The sequence below is a fragment of the Drosophila miranda genome (genome assembly GCF_003369915.1).
Source record: "Drosophila miranda strain MSH22 chromosome Y unlocalized genomic scaffold, D.miranda_PacBio2.1 Contig_Y3_pilon, whole genome shotgun sequence".
In the NCBI taxonomy this organism is placed as follows: domain Eukaryota; kingdom Metazoa; phylum Arthropoda; class Insecta; order Diptera; family Drosophilidae; genus Drosophila; species Drosophila miranda.
In genome coordinates, this window is record NW_022881625.1 from 2231632 (window position 1) to 2246539 (window position 14908).

The window sequence follows — 14908 nt, forward strand, 5'->3', positions numbered from 1 at the left end:
TCGGACGGTGAGCCGGATATGGACATGGACGACGACAGCCAATGGACCGATGAAGAGCCTTATGAGGACCTACGTAGGTTCCTAAATGGACAATCCAGTGACGACTTCGAAAGCGACGGATTATACGGCGTCTACTGATTGCGACAAATAGCAGAAGTTTAATGCCAATGCCACCTTAAAATAGACAATAATTAAACACAATTAACAACAACCTGCAAATGACCATTAAACATACTCACCTGCTATTAAACTGACAGAGCTGCCCCTCCAGCAGCTGCCTCGCCACTCCTGCAATTCTCTCGAGGCATAATGGGCGAAATTTGGAGGCCTCATCAGCAGCACTACCGCCAATCCAACAAAAGTCCAGAGGCCAGCCACTAAAACACAAAGTCAATTCACGCCAACACGAAAAACTGCCAAAACACAAGAAATTCACTCTCACCTGCCAATCACCAGACAGAGCTGACCAACAAGAAGCTGCCTCGCCATCAACATCATCAATTTTCTGCCAAAGGGGCGGAAAAGAAGGCCTCTTCTGATGACGCTGCCGCCTGACCATGGCCGTGACGTCATGCCACTCCGAACCAACAGCTGCCAATTCCAACGACGACGCAGATGCTGGCGCCTGTTGCCGCTCCACTGGGTTACACCCGTCTCTCATGCCAATTATGTGAGGGCGGGATGGCCTGGTGTTGAGCCACCGGCCGCCAGCAAATCCTGCAAAAGGAAGAAGAAACAGGAGGGAGAAACAGACTGCCAAAACACAAAATACTCACCTGCTGTTTTACGCCAACACAAACCAGACAAGGGTCGCCACAAATAACATCCAAACGCCGACAGTACCTGCAAATAAACACGAATTAAAATCAAAGCCAAAACAAACACCTCCTCATCTGGGTGGCCGGACCAGCAGCCATTCAAAACGCAACTACAAACCGACGATGAACGTGGCCGAGGAGGCCAGGCCAATACTACTGACAACGCATCCTGGGTGGCCGGACGAGAGCCACTCGAGGCCAGACGAGGGTCGAACAGACGCCACAGCGACGGCGGCAAAGCGGCCCGCAGAGGCGCCCTAGCAGCAGCAGCAGCAGCCAACAACACCAACACCAACACCGCCAATAGCAGCAGCAGCAGCAGAGCCCTCGGCGCAGGCGCCAATACCAACGCCCCAGCCAATGCAGAGCGCCGACGCCACAGCCACCCAGCGAGTGAGTACCCAGCCATTGCCATGGCCGATATATCCACGGCCACAGCCACTCCCCCCTCGAGCCCCATCACATCAGCAGCAACAGCAGCGCCAATACCAACTGCAAGTCCCGCAACCCCGCCAAATCACAAAATCCCGCCAAACACAAAGGGAAAGGCCGAAAAGACGCCACTTTTCCCGCCTCTCACGCTCTCGGACATACAAAACTGTTCGGTAGTAACGGGAGAGGGAGAAGACGGAGGAGAGCCGGCAAGCCGACGCGCAAGAGCGGAGCGCCAGAACGGCCAACGGGCAGCCACACACACACACACACGACCGGATCGAACCTGTTGCGAGTCGAACCTGGTTCGAGCTCGAGCAGCGGGTCGATCCGGGCCAATGCTGAGCCTGCACAAATGCCGTCAATCCCACCAACACCAAAACGACGCCGCGCCCTCATCGACAGTGGGAGTGACGATGAGGGTGAGGGTGAAAGGAAGCAGGCCAGACGACGGGGCCGCCATCACCAGCAGCGGCAGCAGCGGCCGCCAATTGGGAAGCCGAAGAAAAAAAGGCAGACAATGGAGGAACTAGAGGCTATTGTCCAGGAGCAGCTGAGGCAGCACGAGTTGAGGGAGCAACAGCAGAAGCAGCAGAAACGGACGGCACATGCAGCCAACACCAACACAGTTGCCGATCCTGCCACTCTGCCGCAATCAACACAGCCAACACATGCCCCTGCCCCTGCCCCTGCCCCTGCCACTAGTATAAATACAAATAGCCAGACCCACAGCCATCACCAACATCAAAAACAGACAATACAAAGACAATCCCCAGCCCCTCACACAGACAATACCACAATTAACAATAGAGATAATAATGACGCCAATACAAATACAAATACAAATACACCTGCCAATACAAACACCAACACCACCACCGCCATCACCATCACAAACACCCCTGCCACTACCACCGACGATGACATCCGGCACGGCGAATTCGGGCATCAGCCCAGCCAGGAACGTGGCTTGAGGATCCTCATCCGAGGACTCTCCCACTCCACGCCGCCGGATTGGATTCGCAGCAGCATGCTGAACGAGGGGTTCACGGTTCGGTTTGTAAGGGCAATCACCGATCGATTCGATCGCAGCCGTCAATACAACCTATTCGAGGCTGAGATCGCCCCCAAACCGGACCGTGGCCAATACGAGGTGTTGAAGCTGCGACGCCTGGGTGGGAGGCCCATCACGGTTGAGAGACTTGGAGTCTCCCGTGACCCTGCCCAGTGCCATCGATGCCAGGTGTTTGGCCACACCCGCGCATACTGTAGACGAGCTGCTGTCTGCATGAAATGCGCGGGTGGACATCTGACGACGGAGTGCAGCAAGCCAAGGAACGTTGCTCCCAAGTGCGCCAACTGCCAGGGCGCCCACATCAGCGCCTACAAGGGCTGCAGCGCCTACAAGACAGCCAGGCAGCGGCTCCTGGCCCACAGGCTCGCCAGGGAGGAGGAGCATCGACGGCAGCAGCAGCAGCCAACACAACACCGACAACAGCCAATCCAACGCCGCCAGCAGCAGCCACATCCACAGCCACTCCATAACCCGCAGCAGCAACGCCAACACCAACCGGGTCGGCAGCATCGGCAACAGCATCGGTATGACGACCATCATCCCCAGCCATCGACCAGGGGGCGCCAACACCAGAGGGTCCAGCCGATGCAACCGATCGCGAATGATGCCCCGACGCCACGCCAACACCAGCAGCAGCAGCGGCCAGCAGCTCAGTGCGATGGCAGCTGTGCCAAACATCTAAAAGAGAGCGCCATTAAACTCAAAATGCTGGAGGAAAGGTTGGCAGCAATGGCCACGCTGATCGCAAACCTGACAGAGGCTAGAGGCGGGGGCTTGGCAGCCATGCCGCCACTACAGACAACACCACCTACACACCCGCCGCCACCACAACCAGCCGCCAATACAGCAGCAGCAGTAGCCATATCGGACAGTGAGCCGGATATGGACATGGACGACGACAGCCAATGGACCGACGAAGAGCCTTACGATGACCTACGTAGGTTCCTAAATGGACAATCCAGTGGCGACTTTGAAAGCGACGGATTATACGGCGTCTACTGATTGCGCCAAATAGCAGAAGTTTAATGGCAATAAAACCTAAAAATAGACAAAATTAAACACATTTAACAATTAACTACAAATGACCATTAAACATACTCACCTGCTATTAAACTGACAGAGCTGCCCCTCCAGCAGCTGCCTCGCCACTCCTGCAACTCTCTTGAGGCATAATGGGCGAAATTTGGAGACCTCATCAGAAGCACTACCGTCAATTCCAACAGAAGTCCAGAGTTGTAGTGGTCGCTTGTCGGGCGGATAGGAAAGCATATTTGTGTTCTTCGCCTGAAAGTATGCCCGATGGTATTTGTACAATTTATATATTTATGTATATAATATATATATAAATATATTTATATATGTTATATTATTTATACAAGTATATATCACACCTCACCGAGATACTTATTAATTATTAAGTTTAGTCCCCATAGTTAGTGTATAGTTAGGTTGGCTTAATTTCTTGTTGTGGTGTTACATGTTAAATGTTCCTGGTCGTGTGAGGGCTAGCGCCATCTAGGGTTGACATTAAGATATGCTTAAAAACGAACAAAAAATCTCCCCACCATGTCCATAACCATTCAAGGTGAATGGCGAAGGATCGTGCAAAGGCAGATCCGGAGAACAAAATTTTAGTTGGTCAGTAGATCCGCCCAAATCTTTCTTTCTCCTCGTGGCCGTACAAGAATTCAGTTGCGCGGCGAGAAAAAAAAAAAAATAAAAATAAAATTAAACCGCCGTAAATAACAGTGGTGTGAAACCAAAGTGCACTCGATCGGGAAAAAAGAACCCAAGAAAGCAGATTGGGCTCTAATCGAAATCGTGAGTACCGGCCTTCGACAGTGCTAGGAGCCTCGAAGTTAGATTTTCCGACTTTTTCTGTAGTTTCCGCTTGGAGGTGAGCAGCCCCAACACAAAAAAAAAAAAAAAAAAACACCTGGAGAAAGAAGGAATTAGCACCTCAACCCCAAACCCCTATTTTCGCAGTGCCAGTTCCAACCGGGTAAATATGTGCATGGAGTAACTGTTAGAAAAAGTAGCCTGATCAGTATTTTCAAATTCCACATTAGAATCGGCACTTAGTTTGGGAATTATCCAAAAGCTGCAGCCCGAGCTTTAAGCCCCCGCACTACGAACCAGCTGATCCACCAAGTCGCGGGCAGTGAACTTTGGCTGCGCGAGACGAGGACAGCCGTCTGAACGGGCTTAGTGCGGCGAAGTGGCGTAACCGTTTCGCATTCAAAACCCGGGCCAAGAAACGGAAACCGGTGCTTGCAGTCAGCGTAGGACCGAAGCCGCTTAAATGTTCCTACCGGGCGGGAAAAAATAGTGCACCACGTTTGTACATAACCTCCCGGCGACCCCTAGTGGTATCGCCTCTCTTGTTCTTCTCGTGATTCGGCCTAGCTGTTCCAAACGTTTAATTAAAGTGAATTAAAGCTGAATGAAAACTGTAAGAGATGTGCTCACATACATATGTATACACCGCCCACTGAAAGCCACTGAGGCCAGTAAGATCCCACCGTGACTCGCATTCCCTTGAACCTCGCAGTCCGTTGATATGTCTGTTTTTGTGTAGTTGGATATACTTAGTGTTAATTGTAACAGAAAAAAAAACCAGAAAAAAAACCCACCAACACATGGAAAGTTTGAAAATGCATTTGATAAAAGCTTAAAAGTTTGAGCTTAAAAGCGTCCGCTCGGCCGGATCCCCTCCGCGAGCTTATGCCATGCAGCACGCGCTGTACGATTTTGTTTTTGGTTTGCAGGTAAAAGTTTAATGCACCCACACACAGCCACACGCCCAGCTACGAAAGATCTTTCGCCGCGGGAACACAAACAAAAACTGAGTGAGCTTTATAATATACCAACAACCTTACATTTTATTGCCTCCCAAAATTCCGCGAGCGTGGCAAAAGCTTCGTTCTTTTTTGCTAGAGCTGTTTGTCGGTCGTTGACCTCACACTTTTAAAGTAGTCACAGCTGATTGGCCTTCTGCCTTTACAATACGCTTGGTAGAACGAATAGTATGTCCAACTACTCCCTGAAGCCGATGTGCTGGGACATGTGTACCTATATTGCGCTATAGTATTATCTTTCTATCTAAGAAAAAATCATTAGTTTATATCGCACTATAAAATATCATATATGCACTTATAACTATTTACACTTATCGTATTTATTTATCTAAATATTCCCTAGTAATAATAGCTATATCTCTTGTGACGCTTTTCGTTCCTCCTTTTGTCCATTTAGCCTTGTCTTGGAGTTCTCGGTTAGTGTTTCTTTTTTCTTGTAACATGAATATAGTATCTGAATATAGTTTCTAATAAAATGATTGTTAAGATGAATATGTGCTAGACGTTACCGCATTTGGGGGAACCATGCCGCTCGTGAGCGAAATAGGATGACCAATACCGGACACTCCAGGGATCCTGATATTATTCTTGGCTCTTTCAGGATCATGGTCCGGGCCGGAAGCGTAGCACGAAGAAACGCACCAGCACCAGGGGTACCACGTTCGGCCGGCGATAACCTGCTGTATAAATCGGCGCACGAATAGACCAATCACTAGAAAGTAGAGAGAGAAACAAAAGACGGTGGCACCCTAATAACCCCGATTCGAGTTGAGCGGCAACAAAAAATAATTTTGATTCTTCTAGCTGACTCCGGCGACAACTGAACCAAAGCTACCCAAGGTACCTGTCAATTTCCAAGGGATACGGGCAAATGTATTCACTAATATGCTTCTGTATAGCGGCAGGTCGTAGATTTACTCCACTAATAACCCTGTGTCCAGCCAACTTCCACATACCAGTGAATCCATCTAGATTTCACTGCTATGGCATATACTGCTCGGCAATAAAGCTATGGTGAAGCTATTATCGATTCCAGAGCAGCTTACCATCGAGCAAGGGTTATGGATCATACTCCGATGCGGGCTAAACGTTATCGGAAACTAATAAGCATCCACCATCACAGGATCCAATTCCAGGACAAAAGGAAGGCTTTAAGGAAGGGGGGTGGGAAACAGGGAACAAAAGTCTTAAGCCAGTGCATGACTATGCACTGCTCGCAGGTGTTATGGACTTTCTCAACAATTTTTCTGCTTCGGGGTCAAGCTGGGGTCACACACAACCATATAAGTTAATGTAACTCCGCTTTGTAACGTTTACAATTACGTCAACCCTGACCTTCAGGCCTTTCGGCCCCACGTTGGGCGCCAAATAAAATAATTATTACTGTAACGAGTAACGAAGAGAATCTTCGCACGATGAAGCTGGTGGTCGGCTAACTGAGAAGGAGTACGCGCTCGCTTCCACGGCTGATCTCTGGTCGGAAATGGGGATGGGTTCTTTGGGGTAACCCTCCAGTTAGGTTGCTTCGCTCCTGCTGGTATTATTTTATTAAAATTCGCGTACTCCTTTTGGTAATGGGAGGGGGACAGACAAGGAAAGGATCGTTAGGGGTACGGAAAGTATAGTGGGGCAAAGATAGTGCAGAGAAGGAGTAGGGATCTACCACCGCGGCGGACATCTCTGTTTTGCTGGCACGGAGTCGTGCCACGCCCACCCTACCATGATCCTGAAAGAGCCAAGAATAATATCAGGATCCCTGGAGTGTCCGGTATTGGTCATCCTATTTCGCTCACGAGCGGCATGGTTCCCCCAAATGCGGTAACGTCTAGCACATATTCATCTTAACAATCATTTTATTAGAAACTATATGGCTGCGGAAAAGGTATAGGTCGTAGCACGCAGAGACTATTACAGACTCCCCGTAACCGCTTCGGTAATGTTTCCTCGATGGGCGGCTGACGAACACCGTCGTGATCCTGGTAGGGGCACGCGGGCAAGAACGTCGTCCGTCCCTATGTTTAGGCGTTCGCCGCAGACAGGAAGTGGCCTAGAGCTACTACTTGGGTCACGATTGCCGAAGATACCTTTTCTTTATTTCCCCCTTTTTCGCTCTACCACGCAGAGTTATTGGCAACCTTTCGGAGGGAAAGGGTTGCATGGTTTCCCCCAAAATCTCTCTATCAAAGATCGTTTTTTTTGCTTTCCCCGTTATTATTGTTTCTTTTTTTGTTAATATTTGTCTGAACTAGATTTATAGGAACGTGCTTAAAGCTAGTTAATATATAGGATAACTTTACAATGCCGGTAGACCGAAGCCCGGATTATAGGATTCAGCCAAAAGAGAGCGAAACCTTTTGCTGTGTATGCACGCAAGAAGTCGAATACCCAGGCCAACTATTAGCTACCAGCTGTAACCATTATTTCCATCACACCTGCTTTAGTGCACGTTCAGGAAATAAGAAAGTCTGTCCAGTGTGCAGAACTGCGCTGAGCAAATCGACCCTTAATTAACCAGGGGCAGTTGCAGTGACCAGATCCCGTTCGAAAACACTTAAATCACAGCAAAACCAATTATCCGCTGCCAATATGCAGAGTGGGGTCCGAAGTGTTAGCCAACCCGAAGGGCCTAGTGTGTCCGGTCCAATGGCCGCTCCAGATCGTCCTAGAGGCCAACCGCCAAATTCTGCGGCAGCAGTGGTGTCAGCTTCAGCAGCTCGAACGGGTCTGCCAGCCACGGATGGTAGCTTGCAACAGACCATTGCGGCCGCAGTGACAGCCGCACTAGCACAGCACACTCAAATGCTAGCTAACGCGATTGAAGCGGGGTTTCAAAGATTGTCGCTTCAGAATGCAGCTCCAGTTCCAACGGAAAGGGTACACCCAGCCCATAGGCAGTCCTCTCCCGTTAGGTCAAATCAATCCTTTGAGCAACTCTTTAGGTTATCCGCCAGGGAAAACGCAGCATTGCCAAACTCAGCGTCCGAGCGACCGACTAACTTGTCAGCCCCACCCGAGTCGCGGCAATCACATCAGTTGCGCGCGGATCGGATTAGCCAGATAATCGCGAACTGGAAGTTGAGATTCTCAGGGTATCTCTGTATCTCTGATCTCTTATCTCTGATCTCTGTATTGCTCTGAGATCGCAGTTTTCGGACGGCAGAACAGATTTAGAAATCAGAACCGCGATCACCCAGAGGAAGCAGAAAGTCAACGAACCGTTTGACAGTTTTTATGAGGCCATAGTGGCGCTTGCAGACAAGCTCGTGCAGCCGATGACCGAGCAGTCCTTGTTAGAGGTGTTGCGAGCAAATCTGCTCAATGAGATACAACATGAGATTTTATATGTGCCCATACCGAACATTGTGCAGTTGCGACAAGTGGTCCGCAAGCGTGAAAGGTTCATGGAAAATACTGCTAAGCCAATCCCGGCTACTCGACGATTTGTTCCTCGCAATCAGGTGAACGAAATGTCCATCCAGACAGAAGGTCTGGCAGAAGGCGATACGGAAGAAGCTGACGCTTTTGATATCGACGCGATGACGCTTTCTTGCTGGAATTGCAATAAACAAGGCCACCGATATCAAGAGTGCGAAGCAGAGCGTAAAGTATTCTGTTATGGATGTGGTAAGCGGGACACATATAAACCATCGTGCCGAAAATGTAGCTCGTCAAAAAACGAGTTGGCTCGTGCACCGATATCGAGTGCACGCAAGTTAGTGTCGAAGGCAACGAATACGGAGTAACCGGGGCTACGTCAAGCTCACTCCCCCTACCTCCTGACATGATAACGACCACTATGATACCAGTACAGGACGACGATCAGGAAACGACCCCTGCGCCTAGCAAAACTCGAGACCGTAAGCGTAGGAAGCTGTTCCGCACGCAGAGTAAAAATGCGCGCAGAGCATTATTAGCCTCTGTTATTAGTAATATCACTGACCTACGACCCTACGCCAATGTCACTCTGTTTGGCAAGACGATAAGTGGATTAATGGACACAGGCGCCTCAATCAGCTGCCTTGGGGGTAAATTTGCAGAAGAGTTATCTCGAACAAACCCTGAGGTCAAGCCGATGAAGTCAGCCGTGCGAACCGCAGATGGGAAAAAGCAAGTTATTCTAGGTAGGATCTCCACACTCATTTGCTTTCGTGGAAATTCCAAACGAATATGCCTTTATCTTGTACCATCGTTATCGCAGGAGTTATATCTAGGAATAGACTTTTGGAGAAGCTTTAATCTACTGCCGTTCTTCTTAATGAGCAAAGCGAATAACAACAGTTTGGCGGCTATAAACTTTGACAACCCGATGCAAATACCTTTGTCGGAATTACAGCAGAAGGAACTAGTAGCGATAGTACAGATGTTCCCTTCGTTTGCCGAAAAAGGATTAGGAAAGACAAACTGGCTTACACATGACATAGAAATTTCCGAGACTCGGCCCATAAAACAACGCCACTACGCAGTGTCGCCTGCAGTCGAAAAATGTATATACGAAGAGTTGGACCGAATGTTAGGCCTTGGGGTGATTGAAGAATCAGATAGCCCGTGGTCTTCCCCGGTAGTAATTGTGCGTAAGCCAGGTAAGGTTCGCCTTTGCCTTGATAGCAGGAAAGTTAACGGAGTAACAGTCAAAAATGCTTACCCTATGCCCCTCATTGATGGCATTTTAAGTAGACTTCCAAAAGCGCAGTTCATTTCAAGCATCGATCTTAAAGATGCTTACTGGCAGATTCCGCTTACTCCAAGGGCTCGGGAGAAGACGGCTTTTGCTGTGCCTGGGAGGCCGCTATATCAATTCACGGTGATGCCGTTTGGTTTATGCAATGCCCCACAGACCATGTCCAAACTGATGGATAAAGTTATCCCACCATCTTTGCGAAATGAGATTTTCATTTATCTCGACGACTTATTGGTGATTTCGGAGTCCTTCGAGAAGCACATGTCCGTGTTGAAAGCGCTGGCCGACCGACTGTCTCAAGCTGGACTGACGATAAACGTAGAGAAGAGCAAATTTTGCCTGAAGGAAGTGAAATACCTGGGCCACGTGATAGGGTATGGGATGATACAAACGGATCCCGAAAAAGTTGCTGCTATTCGGGAGTATCCAGTGCCACGATCGGTGAAGCAAGTGCGACGATTTTTGGGAACCACTGGATGGTACCATAAATTTATTAAAAACTATGCCGGAATTGCTGCCCCAATATCAGATACACTAAAGCAACGTCGATCGTTTGTATGGACCAACGAAGCGCAAAGGGCGTTTGAAAGTTTAAAAGACCAAATGTGCGAGGCACCAGTCCTACATAGCCCCGACTTTACCATTCCATTTGCCATTCATTGCGATGCCAGCCACACCGGAGTTGGCGGCGTGTTAATGCAACCGGATAGCGATGGTAATGACATCCCAATCGCATTCATGTCTCGCAAGCTGAATCAGTGTCAGCGAAACTATTCAGTCACGGAGAAAGAGTGTTTGGCAGCCATAATGTGTGTGAAGAAGTTTCGAGCTTATGTGGAAGGACACGAGTTCTCCATCCATACCGACCATGCATCATTGAAGTGGCTAATGTCACAATCGGACCTAAGTTCTAGATTGGCAAGATGGGCTCTCAAATTGCAGGGGTTCAACTTCAAAATTTTCCACCGCAAAGGTAGCCAAAATGCAGTCTGATTGCTTCAAGTCGGCAGAATATTTGGAACTGATTCGAAAAATTAAAGGCAACCAGACACAGATGCCAGACATTAAGGTGATCGATAATCTCATATATCGGCGAGCAGAACACGCGGCTGCTGATCAGATCGCTGACGACCTGTGTTGGAAGCTGTGGGTTCCAACGGAGCTGGTGTCCGATGTACTAAAACAGAGTCACGAACAGTCGCTAGCAGCTCATAGCGGCATTAATAAAACGTTGGAGAGAGTTCGACGTTATTATTATTGGCCAAGTTTAGTAACCGATGTGAGAGCCTTCATAAACAGCTGTTCGGTCTGCAAGTGCACCAAGTCCCCGAATCGTTCGTTACGACCCCCATTAGCTCCAGTGAAGGAAACTCAACGAGTGTTTCAGAAGTTGTTTGTGGATTTCCTGGGTCCGTATCCACGAAGCAAATCCGGAAATATCGGTATCTTCGTTGTTTTGGACCATCTTTCAAAATATCCGTTTTTAAAACCCGTAAAGAAATTTACAGCGGAGGCGATAACTCGATTCATGGAAGAGGACCTATTCCATTGCTTCGGGGTACCCGAAGTGGTTGTGTCCGACAATGGAGTACAATTTAAGTCCCATCACTTCAATTCGCTGTTGAAAAAGTACAATGTGCAGCATTTTTATACGGCTGTGTACGCACCTCAAGCCAACGCATCGGAACGCGTTAACAGATCCGTTATTGCCGCCATTAAAGCTTACATCAAGCCAGATCAAACTAATTGGGATGAGCAGCTTAGTTCTATTAGTTGTGCCTTACGATCTAGTCTGCATTCAGCCCTAAACGACAGCCCCTATCGGGTTGCATTTGGACAGCACATGATCACCAATGGAGACACCTATCAGCTCTTACGAAATTTGCAGGTTTTAGAAGATCGTACCGTGAGTTTTGGTCGGGAAGATTCGTTTGATGTGATTCGAAAAACAGCCCAACGAACAATACAAAAACAACACCAACGAAACGAACAGCAGTACAACCTTCGAAGTCGTGAAGTGGCGTTCAAAGTTGGCCAGGAGGTCTACAGACGCAACTTTCAGCAGAGCAATTTCGTTAAAGGTTTCAGCGCAAAACTAGCTCCTACTTTTGTAAAAGCTAGAATAAAACGTAGGCTTGGTCACAGTTATTACGAGTTGGAAGATCCCCAAGGTAGACTTATCGGAAAATACCACGCTAAAGACATTAAGCAGTGACCAACCTAATACAGGTTAACGGTTTTCCTCCAAGCGTCTATCACCCTTTGATGTGATTAACACCAAAGTGTGATCTTGGCCGGGGGGATTTGTAGTGGTCGCTTGTCGGGCGGATAGGAAAGCATATTTGTGTTCTTCGCCTGAAAGTATGCCCGATGGTATTTGTACAATTTATATATTTATGTATATAATATATATATAAATATATTTATATATGTTATATTATTTATACAAGTATATATCACACCTCACCGAGATACTTATTAATTATTAAGTTTAGTCCCCATAGTTAGTGTATAGTTAGGTTGGCTTAATTTCTTGTTGTGGTGTTACATGTTAAATGTTCCTGGTCGTGTGAGGGCTAGCGCCATCTAGGGTTGACATTAAGAATATGCTTAAAAACGAACAAAAAATCTCCCCACCATGTCCATAACCATTCAAGGTGAATGGCGAAGGATCGTGCAAAGGCAGATCCGGAGAACAAAATTTTTGTTGGTCAGTAGATCCGCCCAAATCTTTCTTTCTCCTCGTGGCCGTACAAGCATTCAGTTGCGCGGTGAGAAAAAAAAAATAATAAAAATAAAATTAAACCGCCGTAAATAACCGTGGTGTGAAATCAAAGTGCACTCGATCGGGAAAAAAGAACCCAAGAAAGCAGATTGGGCTCTAATCGAAAACGTGAGTACCGGCCTTCGACAGTGCTAGGAGCCTCGAAGTTAGATTTTCCGACTTTTTCTGTAGTTTCCGCTTGGAGGTGAGCAGCCCCAACACAAAAAAAAAAAAAAAAACACCTGGAGAAAGAAGGAATTAGCACCTCAACCCCATCCCCCTATTTTCGCAGTGCCAGTTCCAACCGGGTAAATATGTGCATGGAGTAACTGTTAGAAAAAGTAGCCTGATCAGTATTTTCAAATTCCACATTAGAATCGGCACTTAGTTTGGGAATTATCCAAAAGCTGCAGCCCGAGCTTTAAGCCCCCGCACTACGAACCAGCTGATCCACCAAGTCGCGGGCAGTGAACTTTGGCTGCGCGAGACGAGGACAGCCGTCTGAACGGGCTTAGTGCGGCGAAGTGGCGTAACCGTTTCGCATTCAAAACCGGGCCAAGAAACGGAAACCGGTGCTTGCAGTCAGCGTAGGACCGAAGCCGCTTAAATGTTCCTACCGGGCGGGAAAAAATAGTGCACCACGTGTGTACATAACCTCCCGGCGACCCCTAGTGGTATCGCCTCTCTTGTTCTCCTCGTGATTCGGCCTAGCTGTTCCAAACGTTTATTTAAAGTGCAGTGGAGGCCAGCGTTTGTCTTATGTGCACGTTAGTGTCATTATGTAGGCTGAATGAAAACTGTAAGAGATGTGCTCACATACATATGTATACACCGCCCACTGAAAGCCACTGAGGCCAGTAAGATCCCACCGTGACTCGCATTCCCTTGAACCTCGCAGTCCGTTGATATGTCTGTTTTTGTGTAGTTGGATATACTTAGTGTTAATTGTAACAGAAAAAAAACCAGAAAAAAAACCCACCAACACATGGAAAGTTTGAAAATGCATTTGATAAAAGCTTAAAAGTTTGAGCTTAAAAGCGTCCGCTCGGCCGGGTCCCCTCCGCGAGCTTATGCCATGCAGCACGCGCTGTACGATTTTGTTTTTGGTTTGCAGGTAAAAGTTTAATGCACCCACACACAGCCACACGCCCAGCTACGAAAGATCTTTCGCCGCGGGAACACAAACAAAAACTGAGTGAGCTTTATAACATACCAACAACATTACATTTTATTGCCTCCCAAAATTCCGCGAGCGTGGCAAAAGCTTCGTTCTTTTTTGCTAGAGCTGTTTGTCGGTCGTTGACCTCACACTTTTAAAGTAGTCACAGCTGATTGGCCTTCTGCCTTTACAATACTACTCCCTGAAGCCGATGTGCTGGGACATGTGTACCTATATTGCGCTATAGTATTATCTTTCTATCTAACGAAAAATCATTAGTTTATATCGCACTATAAAATATCGTATATGCACTTATAACTATTTACACTTATCGTATTTATTTATCTAAATTTTCCCTAGTAATAATAGCTATATCTCTTGTGACGCTTTTCGTTCCTCCTTTTGTCCATTTAGCCTTGTCTTGGAGTTCTCGGTTAGTGTTTCTTTTTTCTTGTAACATGAATATAGTATCTGAATATAGTTTCTAATAAAATGATTGTTAAGATGAATATGTGCTAGACGTTACCGCATTTGGGGGAACCATGCCGCTCGTGAGCGAAATAGGATGACCAATACCGGACACTCCAGGGATCCTGATATTATTCTTGGCTCTTTCAGGATCATGGTAGGGTGGGCGTGGCACGACTCCGTGCCAGCAAAACAGAGATGTCCGCCGCGGTGGTAGATCCCTACTCCTTCTCTGCACTATCTATGCCCCACTATACTTTCCGTACCCCTAACGATCCTTTCCTTGTCTGTCCCCCTCCCATTACCAAAAAGAGTACGCGAATTTCAATAAAATAATACCAGCAGGAGCGAAGCAACCTAACTGGAGGGTTACCCCAAAGAACCCATCCCCATTTCCGACCAGAGATCAGCCGTGGAAGCGAGCGCGTACTCCTTCTCAGTTAGCCGACCACCAGCTTCATCGTGCGAAGATTCTCTTCGTTACTCGTTACAGAGGCCAGCCACTAAAATACAACGAATAACAGCCAATTCACGCCAACACGAAAAAACGCCCAAAACACACAAAAACACACGTACCTGCCAATCACCAGACAGAGCTGCCCCCACAGCAGCTGCTTCGCCATGAACATCATCAATTTTCTGCCAAAGGGGCGGAA